The 15589-nt window shown below is 40.7% G+C and overlaps 1 long non-coding RNA gene across 1 annotated transcript in view; it reads left to right on the top strand.

The window, feature by feature from the left end:
• The first annotated feature begins 1366 nt into the window (after positions 1 to 1366).
• Positions 1367 to 15589, top strand: part of LOC114573922 (uncharacterized) — a 103210-nt gene continuing 88987 nt past the window's right edge. The window contains exons 1-2 of the long non-coding RNA XR_003694989.1: positions 1367 to 1454; positions 2621 to 2780. This is a non-coding gene — a long non-coding RNA (uncharacterized LOC114573922). The remainder of the gene's footprint in view (positions 1455 to 2620; positions 2781 to 15589) is intronic.

Genomic DNA, 15589 nt, shown 5'->3' with positions numbered 1-15589 from the left:
TGTGACAGTGGTTCAGTATTTGAGTAAATGTACTTAGTTACAGTCTACCACTGACCGTTACGTAACATAACTGACCATATTTTACATGCACGTTTGCCCTGGATTACCATGAACGTGTATTGTCAACAGTTTGTCTCCTGTGTGTGGGTGCTGTAGTAGGTGCGTCTGTGAGCGTCAGTGTGTCTCTGCAGTTGTTTGTTTTCTGTAGTCCATATACCACCAGCACACGGCTGTTAACTCATTTTACACGCCATGCTCCTCTCATTAGTCCTTGTGTTAACTAGCAGAGAGGAATGCAGTTGAACAGCTCAGTGGAAAAAGCAGTATAATTTAACAAGATGCTAATCTCCAAATTGTTGAGGTGTTTAGTCACCGAGTGTGTAGCCGCAGGCTGCGGCGTCTTCCAGAGCTCAGGTAGAGAGAGAGAGAGATGGAGGGAGAGAGGGTGGTCTTGTTCTTTACCTCATCCTTTGGTTCTTCTCAAACTCTTCTGGTTCGAGCAGCTGGCCCGGTGATGCGGTGGTTAGGGAATGTCTCGTAACTGAAGATCAGAAGTTTGACACTGTTATAGCTACGAGTCAGCACACAGTCCATAACATGCACATATGTGGGTGCCTGGGCAGCTCACCTGGTAGAGCGCGCGCCCATACACAGAGGTTTACCACCCTCGACACAGCGGCCGCGGGTTCGACTCCAACCTGCGGCCCTTTGCAGCATGTCGTTGCCCCACTTTCATGTCTTCAGCTGTCCTATAAAAAAATGAAGGCCTAAAATGGCAAAAAAACAAGTTCAAAACATATATGGAAACTGGGCTAAATATGGCTGAAACGTGAATGTCTTCTGACATTTAGGTTTTGTTCTGACCAGTCATGTATAAAGTACTTGAAAGCAATACTTGAGTTACAGTACAAGTATCTTAGTAGATATCTTAGAAGTTAGTCATCTTTAAGAATGTTACTTGAGTAAAAGTTTTAAAGTATCTGCTATTTACTGCACTTAAATATCAAAAGTAATCTTCTGATAATACGTGAATTTAATTATTAGAAGTAAAAGTAAAAAATATCTTTGATTTAGGCCTTTGTCAGTCATAAACAATCATAGGAGCAAGTACAACATTAAAAAACCAACATTTCGCGTGCCATGTTTCTAAATAAAATGATGAATGATGTTAACTCTGCAAGTCGCGTACCAAACATTTTGTTGACTTTTATTGAGTTGTTGGTCACGTGAATTTTCCCTTTTGGGAATACAAAAGGTTCTGATTATTCTGACACCACATGAAAGCAGCACGTCTCATTGGCAGAGTTGAATCCTAATTGGCTCCCTGTCATGTGACACATTTCCAGTCATGTGCCTTGGAAGCAGGAAGCTGTTCTCCTAACTTGGCCTTGCTGCAGAGATGTTTGGTCTGCTTGTGCTTGCCTGTTGCAAATCAGCTCCCATCTGCACCAACTGTAGGTATCTTGTGCTTTTCAAACTAACATGCATTCATGAATCCCTTTTGTACTTAATACTGTATCTGAAGTCTGTTTTATATAGACCTTAGTGGTCCCCTAATACTGTATCTGAAGTCTCTTTTATATAGACCTTAGTGGTCCCCTAATACTGTATCTGAAGTCTCTTTTATATAGACCTTAGTGGTCCCCTAATACTGTATCTGAAGTCTCTTTTATATAGACCTTAGTGGTCCCCTAATACTGTATCTTATGTCTTTTTTATAGACCTTAGTGGTCCCCTAATACTGTATCTGATTATTTTACTGTATCTTATTATTATATATCATTAGTTCCCTCATACAACCCTGATACAGAGACAGGACCGGTGCATTAGAACAGTCTTTTTGGAATCGGAAACAGTTAACTATCTTCCAAGGGAAGGCTCAAATAAAATATAAATTCAGGGTGATTTAAAAATTTAAAAAAAGCTATGCTTTCAATCACAGCTATCAATCATGATCTCGCACATCATTTTTATAGCATCAGATAACTATTTAAAACCAAAATTATCAGAAAAATGAACACTTGTACAAACGTGATCACAACTACCAAAAAATGAAGTTCACTATCTTTGGAAACATTTATGTGACGTGTACTTTGAGTTTTTTTGTTGTTGTTTTAGCACAACATTCTGGGCCCTGTAGAAGGGCATTCTCTATGGGCCCCTCCCTGCATCCACAGCTTTTCATTCTAGCATCTTTTTGGGTCCTTCTCACATGAGGGTACTGGGTACTGGCATTTCCCATCCGCTAACATGGAGGGGATGGGATTTATGATCTGTACTGCAGCCTGCCACCAGGGGGCGATCAAGATGTTTTGGCTTCACTTTTGGGGTGCTGTCAAGCCCTCCATCTTTAAATACAGTCTATGGCGTTCACCAGGTCAAAATATTACGTTTAAGAGAGTACTCTGTTAAATAAAAGTTTAATAAGTGAATGGTCTTTAGAGTTGATAGTAAATGTATCTTACCTTTTTATAAATTGATTTCTTCTGTGCTCCATGTGTAGGATGCATTTCACATTGTGCCGAAAACTGACTTCTGACCTCTGAAAACTGTCAAAACACATTCCTGGATTTTCCCCAGATACCTTTTTCTCTAAATCCTCTGTCCCCCTGTACCTTAGATGTCCTGACCTTCGCGGGGAGTTCAGACAGCCTCCCAAAAGTTACGAGGGAGGAGAGCCGAGCTGGAGGAGGAAGAGGAGCGTGAGAGTGAATGAACGGACGTCCAGACTTATTCTGAAGGGACTTCTAAAGGAAACGGCTTGGACATTGTCAAGAACAGTAAGTGTGAAAACAGAGGCACCCTCACACATCTTCAAGGTCTTTGACGGATGTCATTCACACACACACACACACACACACACACACACACACACACACACACACACACACACACACACTTACAAACGGTCCCTAAATGTCAAGGAGAGGCTCCTGACATCTAACACTCAAACCGCGTGTCCATTTCCTGTGCGGGACAGGAAGTTAAACAGGTCAAGGAGACAGAAACGCCCCTGTTTTGCTGAACACATCAGGCCTCAGCACCTCCATTACTGTACGTGAGTGTGTGTGTGTGTGTGTTTGTGTGTGTTGTGCAGTGTGGGAGCTGTAACTTTGTCCTGTCTCACAGCCCCCACCCCCCCTAAAGTCCCAACAAAACAATGCCTGGCATTGTTCAGCCTGGTATTGCTTGACTTCTATTGTTTTGCTGTGTGTGTGTGTGTGTGTGTGTGTGTGTGTGTGTGTGTGTGTGTGTGTGTGTGTGTGTGTGTATGTATGTGTGTGTGTTCGTTCAAGTGTGTGGCCTTTATCACACTTATACACCGGCTCACGCAGAGATTTTACCAAAACAGTGGGACGTTATGATTGCAAATTAGCATCAGTGCTAATAAGATTTTAGTCCGTATAGGAGGGTCTTTTATTTTGTCTCGTTAAGGAAGAAGGCGGGGGTGTATTTGTTTTTGCTTGCTCGTTAAACGCAGCCCTTAACGACCTTTGAGGCTGACAGTAAAAAACAGTGATGAAGTGAAATGAAGTGTGTGCTTTAATGGCTGTGGCAATCTGTTGGACATGTTGTGGAAGGTTTTTTGTCCTTAATGTAGTACAAAACTACAGTAATTCTCTGTTTTCCGTGTGTACTTTTGAAATTGTGCGCGTGGTTTTGCGAGCATGCATGCCAGCGTTTTTGCATACGATTGGGCCTGTGTTGTTTTGCCAACATGTCCTCAAAACCACCTAAACACACCAGGTTGATACCAATGACTCCCAAAACCACATATATGACCGTTCTATTTAATGTTGTGAAACGGCTGCACGTGGCAAGTTTAAAACGCGTGACCACGGCGGCAGTGTTAATCACGTGACCATTCTATTTAACGGAATGGTGACAGTTTTTTGAACAGGTAGTTAACATTGTGAAACGGAACTAGTTAAGGTTAGGCAACAAAAAAAATCTTTGATTAGGGAAAAGATCAGGAATTGGCTTAATCATGGACATAATTACATTACGGAAGTAACTACTTGAGACCTAACTACGTCCGTGACAAAGGAAAGTGATCTTTGACTTTTGGTTTCATACGGGATACGTCACCTGACTTCCTTGTTTTTTCCTTGGTATCCTCCAGCGATAATTTGTACGGCCACTAGAGGTCACCGCCTTACAACAAACATAAATATGGATAGTTATAAGCTGCTTGCACAATCGACCTATATGGCCGTTTTTTTTCCGCAGAGGATGGTCTGTGTTTTGCATTTGCCTGTATTTGCTTATGTCTACGTTAGGGCTGCACAATTAATCGCTATTATATCGAAATCGCTATACGGACTAGTACAATATCCATATCGCAGAGGGGGGGGGGAGGGGCGCATTATTTGTTAAAGGCAAAATACTGTATGTGTCAAACCATTCTGAATTAAGTATTGTGGTGCTGCAGAGACGTCCCGGGACTACAAATCGTATCCTACAGACTTAAGAAAATATCTTTGCTTTGATCCTCCCAAAAATCACACTAATAATCATTTTAATTTTGATATTTTTCAATGAAAATGAGAATAGTGATAGAAAAATGATCATTCCCTCCAATGTCGTGAATCATCCATCGCAATATCAGTCAAAATAATAGCAATTAGATATTTGCCTCATATTGTGCAGCCCTAGTTTAGGCAGCGTTACTGCAACCCACGTTGCTTTTTGTATTTTTGAATATGTTTGTTGTCAGTGTTTATATGCCTCCTTGTGTGCCCACTGATTGTGTGCTTTTTTTTTTGCTTTAATTTACATTGTGCTTTCTGGTGGTCACAGTTGCACAATATCCCAGATAGTAAAGTTAGTTTCATACTGTGATGATTGCTCTGTAAATCTAAGTGCACACAGAAGTGGTTTTTTTTGTTGTTGTTGAGAGCAGCTCATTGTTCATTGTCTCGTATGAGAGCAGAAAGCTTGTTGGTCCCTGAACTCTTCATCACTGTTGCGTCCTCGTCCATGCTTTAAAAATCCATAACAAGCTCAGCTGTGGCGCCGTTTGCAGGGGAGCGTTTGCGTTGGGGTCACTTCTGAGGAAAACATGGACTTGTCATAAATAGCTGCCAGTCCCGACCACCTTAGCTCAGTTCCAAGACCAAGTCAAGTTCAGTCCAAAACCTGGTCCAGAGTTGGGTGGGAGGGGGCAGGTCAATGTACAGAAACAATAACAGGACTTAAAGGCTTTTTGTTTTTAAGGAGTTTCCTAAGTAACAATGGTTTTTACCTTAATAAAGAGGCAGTTTAACCTCACTGTGTAAAGGCCTTTACACACCGGGGATGTTTTGTTTTATTCGTGCACGTCAATAATAAGTGGCAATAAAGCGACGTCATTTTTTTTCTATACGACGTTGGAGGTTTTTTCCCAATGTTCGGGACACCGGGCGCGAAATGTCCGAAAATGTGCCTGTGTGAATAGTTTTGATGCGAAATATTCACAGGCGATTATTTTGCATTGGACAATATACAGAGCTGTAAATTCTTACCTAACCTGCAAGCAGTTTCCTGTATTTATGCTAAGCTAAGTTAGCGGGCTGCTGAGGGTAGCTTCATATTTAGAGTACAGACTTGACTCTTGTCTTTCTGAAATGTTGTACTCTTCTTTCAAGGTGGTCTATGTCCACAAGGAAAGTCCATTTACGCAGGAAATTCCGCCGAAGCATGTCTTTTCGCCGATGTCCGTTTCCTTTTCATATAGTTTAATTCATACTTTTTATTAATCCTCAGTGGGGGAATTACAACTTACACTCTGTTATTACGCACTACACACAGGGCTGACAGACACACATGCTCAGGTCCTTTTTACACTACTTTGTGTTGGCATTCTAAACTCCGGTGAATTAACTATGGTTAACTGCTCCTCAGATCTCTGCAGGGTAAATCCAGACAGCTAGCTAGACTATCTGTCCAATCTTTCCGAAGCTACTTCTAATGCTCTTTTTTTAATATTATTTCGTGGTGTTTTAGTTCTTTCTTTCACTAGTCCAAATATAATTCCGCTGAATTACGACAACAAATGAGACCAACATGCAACTTATATTGAAGCCAATCAGCTTCCCTGTTATTGGCGCAAGTTTCTGTGATTCTTAAATTTCATTCATAATGGTCTTAAAAAGGTCTTTAAAAAAAGTCTTAAATTTGACTTGGTCATACCCGCAGAAACCCTGCTTCTGCTACCCAATTTATATATTCTGTATGAAATTTGAAACCCTTTTCTTTTCCATCTCGCACTCCCGTTATTTCCTCCTTTTGGCGAGATTTCATGAGAGCGGTCTGTCAGCAGCTCAGGACAGTCTCTGCAGACAGCGGGCCACCCTGCCTTCAAAATATAATAAAAAACATCTACCTTTTCATATCTCGCAACATTAAACCCTTCCAGACTCCTCAATGTAACAACCTTTATTGATACGGCTCGATGCCAGCAGCCGAGAGAGAGAGAGAGAGAGAGAGAGAGAGAGAGAGAGAGAGAGAGAGAGAGAGAGAGAGAGAGAGAGAGAGAGAGAGAGAGAGAGAGAGAGAGAGAGAGAGAGAGAGAGATTGATTGATTTCTGTAACATGTCTGCATGTATTAGTATGAGTTTATACACTATAAGCATGATTGCACTATTCTGTGTGAGATGCGCCCTGATTCGGGGATCTATAACTCTCTAATTGGTTTCTGTCTGGGGAGAACTGATGCCAACAAGGAGAGACGAGCCTCGTCTTAATATTTTCATCCGCTCATGATGTGGCTAGCTACCGTGCGTGTGTGCGTGCGTGTGTGTGTCATCTCCTACCTTGTCCTGAAACTTTAGAAGCCTGTGGAATGTCGACCGGGCTTCGGAAAGAGAGGAAAAAAAACAAAGCTGGAAAACCTTTTCCAGCCAAAAACTATTCCAAATCCATTTACTTCAATCCTTTATTAACTCTTTTGGTTCACATATATATATATATATATATATATATATATATATATATATATATATATATATATATATATATATATATATATATTTGATATATATATATTTGATAGATATTATATGTGTGATATATATTTTTTTTTTTTTTTTTTTTTTTTCAAACTTTATTCCCTCACTTCACTGACTCCAGTCTGCTTTACTTTAATATGTTATTTTTTTCATTTTTATTTAACTTTCCTGCTCTTAGCCCTCCTCGCCATGCTCCTTGCTAATTTTATTGGTCTTTCTTTCCTCTCTCACTTTTCCCTCGTTCCCTCCGTCGTTCCCGTTGTAATTCTTTTAATTAAATGTCCAGTTTATGTGTAATTCCTAAAGCCGGAGCTTATAGCCGTGCAGTAAAATTTAAATCAGTGAAGACTAGATGTTTGGTTCAGAATGATGAAAACGACCAATCAAATGGCTGGGATGCCGGCCAGCTTCATGATGTAATATCCAGTTGGGTTAAATCCTTTTTATTTGAATGTAACTTTCTTTTTTTTTTCTTTCGTTCTTTCTTTGCATTCTGGAGGTAATGCTACACACACACACACACACACACACACACACACACACACACACACACACACACACACACACACACACACACACACACACACAGTCTCATATCCTTTCACTCACCTCTGTAAATGCGAGCAGGAAAAGGGAGTTTAGACGTCAGAGAGGAAACGGCCAAAACATTATTCCAATATGTTTTTATTGCTGCGATTATTAGATTTCATAAAATAAATCCATTTTAACTGAGCTTGTTTTCTCAGCCTGTCTCAGAATGAAGGGCGACGTTGTGTATATATTTGTGTGTGTCTACTCTCAAACTTTCACATCTGTGTGTGTATTTCTGACATTTAGTGACACGTGTGTGTGTGTGTGTGTTTGCATGTTCAAAGGCTACAATAGAGTTATACATCGGTGCTAATTCCGTTCCACAGCTCGGCTCAGTTTCCACTGCCGACCACTTAGCATTAAGCCTATTTCCCTTACTTCAGCATAGGCCTAGTCTACTCTAATCGTGTGCGTGTGCGTGTGCGTGTGCGTGTGCGTGTGCGTGTGCGTGTGTGTGTTTGTTTTATTACCGTCTATTTTCCACATACAAGTGTGTTGGAGTGCGGTTTCCATCATGCAAGTATGCATCAAAATAGTGGTGTGTGTGTTGCATTGCCTTGTCTTTTTGATAATTCTAGAAGAAAATAAGTGAAAAAAGAAAGCAGAATCAATGGCTGACTGTCTGGTGGAAATACCAAACTGGAGTTATACCAAACTACACATGCAAAGCATCCATGGACACACGTTTGAGCATGTGTGTGTTTGCATGTGTAATCATGCTCACATTTGGCCTTCATCTTTACACAAGTGTGTGTGTCTGTGTGTGTAATTATGAAGGTGTGTCGACCATTTCATGTATGCAGCGCAGCAGCAGTTACATTACAAGGACCATTGTTGCTTTGAAACCTCCTACTGTGAGTGTTATGACTCTAACACATGTGGCACACACACACAGGATGTTTTACATACTTTATTAACTCAAGGTTTTATGGTAAATGTAGACTGTAATCATGCAGCCATCGGTACAGTAGTTGCATGTGTCTCGGTCAGTGTTGTTACTATTTGTGCTCTTTACTAAAGTGACCACACACACACACACACACACACACACACACACACACACACACACACACACACACACACACACACACACACTGCTCTCCTGCTGTTTTAGGAGCCATGGTTTTGATCGAGCAGACCTAGGCCTCTCACTGGTTGTTGGCAGATGTCCAGCGGCCAATCACAGGCCTCTGCCAATTAGAGCCTGAGCCATTTTACATGGCTATTAATGTGTGTGTGTGTGTGTGTGTGTGTGTGTGTGTGTGTGTGTGTGTGTGTGTGTGTGTGTGTGTGTGTGTGTGTGTGTGTGTGTGTGTGTGTGTGTGTGTGTGTGTGTGTGTGTGTGTGTGTGTGTGTTTGTGTGTGTCACAGTCCCACCAGTTGATTTAGTGTTACCCCCCTGATGGTGTGTGTTTTGAAAGCAGCTGTAATGTAGAAGCACAGAGATTATCTGACTAATAAGGAGTTTTGTGTGTGTGTGGGGTCTAGCCTTCAAATCTCTACCATGCATATTCAAATTAATCAGTAAAATCTTAAATTTAGACATGTATTTTATTGATATACTTTATCACTATGGCTTGTTTGGATATAATATATAGTTGTGTCAAATCTTATTGTATAGGTCTGGTATATCGAAGCTGTCCGTAATGCCTGCCGTTTTGGACGGTATCATTAATATAGCTAGTCTAGCCTATAGCTCAGGTTTCCCTACACTGTGCGAGAACAGGCCGACATTATTATAATTCTTATTTGCAGCAATTCCCGAGCGTCTGAGAATTTTTTTTGCTTTTTCGCCGCCAGTCGTCATGATTCGACGTAACAAAAGAACAACATTCATTAATATACTGATCAGCATTCATGAGGTGCTTTGCATTGACTATTTATGGTTAAAAATGGGCGTGTACAGGGCGGGATAAGAGGCTGATTCACGTACGCACATTTGAGGGTAATCTGTGATTTATAAAGGGAACATTGCTTACAGATGTGCGTATACATTTCTTTTTGGCGTACGCCATTTTTGGCTTTTGGGCGTACGTACAGTACACTTTTAGTAAGGATCCTACGCACAGTTTTATAAATGAGACCCCTGGTCTGTGCACATGGTGGGGATCAAAGCCAGTGGCCTTTTCACCATGAACTCACCGTCTTACCTGTGTGAACTACTACGTACGTAGCGTAGCGTAGGTGGTCGCTCAGATACGCTGGCATGGCTGTTTCTTGATACTTGTATGTGTACGTTTGTTTTCATCTCTGTTTTGAACCCGCCTCCAGACAGGAGTTAGACCAATCAACTTGCTTGACACTCAGGTCGGCATAACGCGTAGTTGAGATATGGGAAGTGTGCACTTTGGCTCCTCCGCAACTTAAGGTTTCCCATAACACGCTTCTCTGCGTAGGCAGTATTCAAAGATTCTCTATGACAGAAAATAGCGCCAACGGTATGAAACGGTACACACTTCCTGTCTCGTAAATAGGCCCTGGTTTGTGTGAAGTGTAGTGAACATTATATTTGCATAATGTATTTATTTTTTTCCTTTGCTAACATTAGAGATTTACACAGATAAGACATACGTAGCATTACGTTCGCGTTAACGTTAGTTAATGTTAGCCTAGCTGTGCCTTCAGATCTCGCGAGAGTTTGTTCCTTAGACAGAAACAGGCCTCGAACAAAGTCAATTTTCCCCCTGATGTGTTCGTCTGAAAAATGTCATTTTAGTTTTCAGAGTGTTCTGGAGATATGTGGCGTGTGAAGAATGAGTCCAATATTTACATAGGGGGCTATGTGGCAAAAGAATCTGTCATAATCTGTCTTCACGTTCACTTCACCTCTCGCATTGGAATCCATACACCTGCCGCTAGTCTCAAGTTGCAAGGTTTCACTTCTAAACCGTCTCTGGAGTAGTGTTGTAGTGGAGTTTAGGATGCAGAGGACACCGCTAGCTGTCTGAAAGCACCTACAATGGACACTCTTCTGTTTTCTAATTTGTGCATATTCTTCAAAGTTGCGAGTCGACCACACATTGGTTGGTTCAAATGGCTCTTTAGTGATGATACATCGGCTTATCTCTGTTGTATTTGTAATGTTCTATAAGTCTGTCTCTCTCAAAGTGAATGATAAATGATCTGTCTCTCGCCTCTTTCACATTTCTCAGAAAATGTGTGCATAAAAACTACATGAAATATAATAACGGTCTTTAAAATAAGTCAAGGACACACACACACACACACTCCTACTGACTGCTAAAGATCATTCGTATAAAAAGGAGGTAAGAATAAATAAATGTTTTCAGTAGCTGGAAAGTTATCAACTCCTTAGTTGGAGGGCTACACGCACGCACACGCACGCACACACACACACACACACACACACACACACACACACTGTGAGTCTTGCTCCACTACCAACACAAATAACGGCAGAAAAAAAATCATGTTAGTAAAAATGGAGCGCAGACTGCCAAGGCCACAGTCCTCCCTTTTATTACAATAAATCATAGCACAGAGTTGGAAGTGTGTGTGTGTGTGTGTGTGTGTGTGTGTGTGTGTGTGTGTGTGTGTGTGTGTGTGTGTGTGTGTGTGTGTGTGTGTGTGTGTGTGTGTGTGTGTGTGTGTGTGTGTGTGTGTGTGTGTGTGTGTGTGTGTGTTTCTGGGCGGTTGTCTAAGCGCTGCCCTTGTTTTCCATCCCACTTATAAAGGTCATAACCCTCGGGAGTCGTTATATCACCCCTGATATTAGTGCGTGCGTGCGTTTGTGTGTGTGACCAATGTGTTTTTTACTAATGTAATTTGTCTGAAAAGTACAGTTCACTACTTAAGTGAATGCTGGTGTATGTTTTTGTATTTTTCCAAGTTAATTTTGTTATGATTATACAGGCTGAAGGGCTGAACTGGGTCTCTGCGGCAGTAAAAGTGTATATATTCATTAGGAATTAGTGAATTGAGGAATGCAGTTATTCAAAGTACTTTAAGTATTTATCCATTTACTATATGTCTCTGTGTGCGCTTGTTTGTGTCATTGATTTGCAGAGAGATTTTAAAATACATAAAAAAAGAAACAAAAAAAAAGATTTAAAAAAAAAGGAACTAAAGATTTAAAACATAGTATGTCTGTCCATATGTGGCCTGTATTTTTTTTTTTTATCTGTTACTGTCAGCCATACAGTTGTATTTAAAGCTACTTTAATCAATACTTTTATATCATCAGTAAAACGACAGAGACAAGTATTTTTCATTGGATCAGAGTCACTTGGCTGCCTGGTCTGCCAATCTTCCCAGTCTTTGTCACATGACCAATTCTTGTTTCCATGACAACTATCCAAAATTCTGATACCATGGAACCAGCACTGGAATTTTTTTTATTTTTTTTTAAAGTGGCAGACTGAGCTTATAGAAAATGTGTATTGTATTTGGATTTACAATTTTTTTGTTGTTGAAGAAAACAAGTGAAATTTATAATGAATGTGGTTTGTTTTATTAAGCAGAATTACATTGTGTTGTTCTGTCCTATCCACTATTTCAAAGCAGATTTTAAGATTTTTTAGTATTATTTTTTTTGCTGTATTGTGATAAAATGCCCCTTATTGGTCCCCCCGCCTGTGCCACCCCACTTAAAAATACCCAGATTCTGGGTATTTCTAATGGTGTTGTTGATACCTGCCTGGGTGAGGAGCTGTCAGGGTCAGATCTCTGTTCTGGGACTACTCTCAGTTAGAAGTCCACATCCAGCTGTCCCCAGGATAAAACCTACAAGCTTTCAGGTACAAGTCGTTGTCTCGAACAGCCGAATGAAACGACCCCTTCAGGCGATGTAAATGGAAGACCAGGGTTTTCATTATATTTTAAGAGTCACCCCTGTTATGTTTTTACAGCCCGCTATGCTACAATATAGTCTTTCTCCACAGTGAGTGAATGGGAGCCATATGGAAAACGCAGCACTGTACCTGAGCTGCTATTTTAGTCACACAGACAGGGTATTGTACTGTAAGGATGGAGAGAAAGGAAAGGAAAAAAAAAAAGAAAGGGAGGAAAGAAATAAGGTGGATGAAAAGGGTATGTGAAGAAAGAGAGAGGAAGTCGTGACAACCCGGGAAAAAAAGAATGATGATGGGGGAGAGGCAAAGGGGAACGGTGGGTAGAGAGAAATAAATAAAAAGAACAAAGGGAATAGGACAACGGGGTGAAAGGAGAGAAAGGATGGGGAGAAACAAAACATTGGAGGGGGAAGAGACATGGGACGGATGATGAGACATTGGGTACCTGGAAGCAGACATGTAAAAGCCCCCACCCTGTCTACATGGTAACATGACACCCAAACTCAAGCATCCCTTTTGTGGTCATTTTGTGATGGTTTTTCATCTATTTTTCTCATTTTGCATCTCCTTGTAGTAATTTTGTCGTTTTACACTTCTATCTGGTCATTTTGGGTCTCTTTGGGGTCATTTTACGTCTATTATTCTATTTTATAAATTAAATTTCCCCTTGCGGGATTAATAAAGTGTCTTAATCTTAATCTTGCTTTTAGTAGTTTTGCACTTTCTTGTTATTTCGTGGTCGTTTTGCATCTCTGTCATTTTTTTTGCATCTATTTCAAGTAGTTTTGCATCTATTCATGCTGGTCTTTGCATTCCTTTTTTAAGCTTTTTGTGTTTCTTCGGCCGTTTTGTGTCTCTTTTGTGGTTGTTTTGTCTGCAGTCGTTACGTGAATGTTTTTGGCCGGTCATTAAGCGTCACATTCTGGTCTTTTTGCATCTTTGTAGACATTTTTATGTCTCTTTGTAGTCATTTTGGGTCGTTTTGAAGTGATTTTGTATGTCTGTGGTCATTGGTCCCTCTGTGATCATTTTTGGTCTGCTCTTTTAGCAACATGTTGTGAGTCCGGGCCCCTGACACTATAGCAGAGGTGGAAAGTAACAAATTACAATTACTCACGTTACTGTAATTGAGTAGTTTTTTTTTTCTGTGCTTTCACCTTTTAAAATCAGTTATTTTACTTTTCCTTAAGTATGTCTTGTTTGAAGTATTGTACTTTGTAACATTTTAAATCCCATCCTTTACAGAGTGAAAGAAAAGGTCTCTAACGTTGTTTTAGCAAAATATCTGTCGACAAACTAAAATGGAATTGAAGCCGCTTTGTGCCCTTATCAAATTCACAAAAGACTGCAGTTTGATTAAATAAGTATAAGTATAAAAAAGACAAAAAAACTAGAATATTTTTGCACTCATTCCACCATGGGCCTGGGTAGGCCTGTTCAGTAATCCATTCATGGCCAACAAAAAGGGAAAAGGAGCGAGGAGAATACACAAAAACAAGTAAGACATGTAAGGAGGGATAGAAGAGAAAATAAGGAAAGAGGATGGTGGAAGGAAGTAGGAGAGAAAGAAATAGCTTGAAAGAAAAAAGGAGGGAACAGTAGAGAAAAGGAGGTAAGATGATGGCAAAGATGAAAAATGGAATGCGAAGAAGAACAGCCGACAAAACCAAAGGGGAGAATGAAGAAAGGAAAGAGCAGCTATAACTTAAAAAATGCAAAATCGGGGAAAAAGTACGTCATGAGTCGGGAATTCCACCTGCGCTGTAGAAGTTAAAGGAAAATGTCTGCCTCCCTGGCCTGCACCGCTGCCTGTTACCGGCTACCCCTCTCACAGATGGGACACGCGCGTCTCTCGGTTTCAGCGCATGTGATTTGCATTTGCATTTGCATTTGCAAGTCTTTGTCCTCGTGTCCCACAATGTGACCCGGCTAAACGCGGGATCAAAAGCTTCAACATCAAGGCCGGTCCACATCCATGTCTGCAGACTCGAATGCGAGGGCCAAGGATTCGGTGAAGTTGTGGCGCAGCTGTGCGACACATGGAAGACACACGTGCGTGAATTCAAACACACACCACAGAGAAGCGAGAGTAAAAAGAGACTGTAAGAAATGGAAGGGAAAAAAAAGAAAAAAGGAGTGGAAAGAGCCGAGGAGGAACTCTGCGGCGGCGTGTTTTTTATTTTTTATTTTAGAGGAAAGACGGCGAGGAACTTTGACTCTGCATCGATTAGAGAGATTACTGACTCATGATTGGACGGGGAGACACCCACAAACCCCAAATCCCTCTATAAAAGTCCCTCATCGCTTCCACAAAAACAGGAAGACAATAATGGGAACACACACGTACACGCGTTATGCGGTGACGCACACAGTGACACACACAGATCACAGATAACGCCTAATAACATGCAATGACGCATGCTTGAATATAATTCCTAATGCGCACATAGACACACTTGACCGGTACTTGCTGAAACATGCTGGCAGTTGCGTGTTAAGTGTTAACGTAGGTTTGGATGCACTCCGTAAGCGCCGGCGGTTATGGTCTTGATCCAGTAATGTTAGCAGACTGACGGCCTCCGCTCTGTGGTTGTAAACTGCCAATCAAAAGAGGAAAGTGGAGAAAATAGTGACGGCTGAGTTTAGTTTGTTGTCCAGACAGACCCGGAGCAGAGCACAGCAGAGGAAAGTGAAACTGTATAGATGCAAGATGTAAACGTTTTTGGCATAAAACGGCACTGAATGTGGTGAAACAACGCTTTGGTCGTCTTTTACATATGAGGTTGTAACTGCATTTTCAGGGGGGTTTTCCACTTTGACAAGTACGTTTTTATAAGTGCGCACGGCACAAACGGTCACGTTGAAACAGAGATCTTCAACACGGGGGTCCTCAGAGTTAGTGCAGGGGGGCCGCCAATCATGTTTTAAAGAAAAAATGTTTTTAATTTTCTTTTTTTTCTTTTTTTTTATTAAAATATGTCTGCAAATATACATACAATACATACATACATACAATATACATTACTATCAATAAAAAACAAAAAAAGCCAAGATAAATTGGTTTATTTCTGAAAGAAATAAGTATTTACAGATTGAGTATAAGCTTACTCTAGGTAAGGTAGCCACTATGGTAGTCATAAGCTTAAGGATTCACTGTGCTTTCCACATGTACTGTATGTTTAATGTTAAAACATGATG

Source organism: Perca flavescens, chromosome 19, assembly GCF_004354835.1.
Source record: "Perca flavescens isolate YP-PL-M2 chromosome 19, PFLA_1.0, whole genome shotgun sequence".
Taxonomy (NCBI): Eukaryota; Metazoa; Chordata; class Actinopteri; order Perciformes; family Percidae; genus Perca; species Perca flavescens.
Note: the sequence above shows the minus strand (reverse complement) of the source record. Positions and strands in the feature narration are given on the sequence as shown.